Source organism: Myotis davidii, unplaced genomic scaffold, assembly GCF_000327345.1.
Source record: "Myotis davidii unplaced genomic scaffold, ASM32734v1 scaffold979, whole genome shotgun sequence".
Classification (NCBI taxonomy): Eukaryota; Metazoa; Chordata; class Mammalia; order Chiroptera; family Vespertilionidae; genus Myotis; species Myotis davidii.
This window is the reverse complement of record NW_006290769.1, coordinates 549,204-551,781: the sequence shown is the minus strand read 5'-3', so window position 1 is coordinate 551,781 and position 2,578 is coordinate 549,204. Positions and strand designations below refer to the sequence as shown.

Here is a 2,578-nt window from a genome sequence, read left to right as displayed (position 1 = left end):
GGGGGAAAGTACAAAATCTGAGTAAACTTCATAAAATCATAGTACCTGTAAAAAATTAGGCAGATAAATGCCAGTGGTCAATTTTAGAACTACAAACATTCGGCATCATAAGTAATCTGCACTTAGATGCCATCTGTCAATAAAGAGTGAACTACTGAGCAGCGGCCCAGCTCCGGCCCGGCATCCGCCGGGCTGTCGGGGTCCCTGGGGAGCCGCCCGCCCTCAGATGTGTGGGAGGGGGTCCTGGTGGGCCTCGTCTTCTGCACCTGCAAAAAAAAAAAGAGTGAACTACTAGCATCTAATAGTGATACTGCAGGAGGAGCGCGATAGCGCTCCCAGCACTTTTGGGGAAAGACAGGAGGAGCGCAATCGCTGACACTCTGCAGGGGTGGGCAAACTTTTTGACTCGAGGGCCACAATGGGTTCTTAAACTGGACCGGAGGGCCGGAACAAAAGCATGGATGGAGTGTTTGTGTGAACTAATATAAATTCAAAGTAAACATCATTACATAAAAGGGTACGGTCTTTTTTTTCAATAGTTTTATTCATTTCAAATGGGCCAGATCCGGCCCGCGGGCCGTAGTTTGCCCATGGCTGCTCTAGAGGTTAAGTTTTCTACATCCTTAGTGATTTTTCACTACCGTTCTACCAAGGGCTGAGAGAGGTATGTTGAATTCTCTCACCATAATTCTGAATTTCTTCTTCTTTTTGGTTCTGAAACATGGGGCTCAGAGTGCAGATTCTTCCTGTGGGTCCTTGCCCTGTGAAGTTTGAAGAATAAACTCATGGACTAAAAGATTTCTTTAAGAAAAATGTAGAAGTTTATTGGAAGCATATACAAACTCCATCTAGGCAGGGGGGTCCCCAAAGGGCAAAAGTCTGCTTTCTCTCTCTCTCTAATGGGAAAAAAATCTAAATCCAAAATCTGTTTCTGCTGAGTCTTTTTGTCTCCTGGTTTATAAAGGCTGCAGTTCTTTGTCTGGTCTTAACCCTTCCTAATTGGACTCTTCCTTAATTTAGGAGTCCTGTGCTTTCCTCATTGGTCACTCTGCTACATAGTATTAGTTTCAAAGTCTAAAGCCCACATAGTGCCCCTCACTGCCTCTCCCCCTTACTTTGCAACATTGTCCATCTTATCTGTTCAGGTTGGAGTTGCTTTTGATCCCCCTTATGGCTCTCTCTCAGTTGTCCTGGTGGGAGATGTTTCATTACCCCTTATGGCTCTCTCGGCTGCTCAGGTCAGGGCTGCTATTGATCTACCATATGGCTATTTTAATTGTTTAGGCCAGCAATGCCTCCATCCTCCCTGGACACTCCCCTTCCTGTCTGCCTCATTAAGCTAGGTAGCTAACCCTTATCAGTTCCTATTGAATTTGCTTCATATATTTAGAAACTCCGGAATTAGCTACATGCATATTTAGTACTAGGGGCCCAATGCACAAATTCATGCACCTTGAAAGGAACTGTGAGCCGTGAGACTCTGGGGGGCATGGGTGGGTCTTGGCCCATCCTCCATGCCCTCTCCTGCCATGACCCCTGGTCCCTGTCTGCCGGCAGCCCTGCTCCCACCACCGCCATTCCCATGCGCTGATGGCGCCAGCCCCACTTGCACCCGCTGATGGCATGGAGCGATTTGGGCCGGTGTCAACAGCAGGTCTGAACAGTGACTGCCAGGCCCGATCACCCTTCAGGAGCAGGGGTAGGTGGAGAAGCCCTCAGGGGTGATCAGGGCCGGCAGCTGCCACTCGCACCCACTGATGGTGCCAAGCAATTGAGGCCAGCACTGGGTGCCGGCAGCAGGTGGGAGCAGGGCAAGTGCCAGGTGTGAGCGCCAGGCGGGAAGACAGTGCATGGAAGCAAAGAATTTTCAGTAACTACCAGAGGCTCGCCCTGATGACAGCATCCGGCACCCCACCTTGGTCTGGCACCCCTGCTCAGCTGCTCCACCATCCTCCACGGCCAATGCTCACCATGTTCCGCATGCGCCATGGCCAGCACACATCATAGTAACTGGTTGTTCAGTTGTTCCGCCATTTGATCTATTTGCATATTAGGGTTTTACATATATAGTTAGTCATTTTTGGTGATTTGATGCCTCTATGATTGTGAAATGTCATTTTTTTATCACTGGTAATATTCCTTTTCTAAAGTCCACTTTGATGTTATTTAGTACTAGGGGCCCAATGGTTATATTAATATAACCATTTCAACTTTCTTTTTTTCCTATTTACATGACATATCTTTTCTCATTCTTTGGCTTTCAAAGTAAGTAAATCTGTAAAGTGTTTCTTTTTTTTTTTAAAATGAATCTTTGTTCAGATTATTACAGATGTTCCTCTTTTTTCCCCCCATACCTCCCCTCCACCTGGTTCCCACCCCACCCCATGCCCTTACCCCCTGCCACTGTCCTCATCTATAGGTGTAAGATTTTTGTACAATCTCTTCCTTCACCCCTCACACCCTCTTCCCCCCGAAAATTGTCAGTCCACTCCCTTTCTATGCCCCTGCTTCTATTGTATTCACCAGTTTATTCTGTTCATCAGATATTTTTTATTGACTTAATTTTTATTTTATTTTA

The 2,578-nt window shown here is 46.7% G+C and overlaps 1 protein-coding gene across 3 annotated transcripts in view; it reads left to right on the top strand.

Annotated features, from left to right (window-relative positions):
* GCC2 (GRIP and coiled-coil domain containing 2) overlaps window positions 1-2,578 on the top strand; it is an 89,907-nt gene that overhangs the window by 48,239 nt on the left and 39,090 nt on the right. The gene's annotated exons all lie outside the window — the stretch shown is intronic.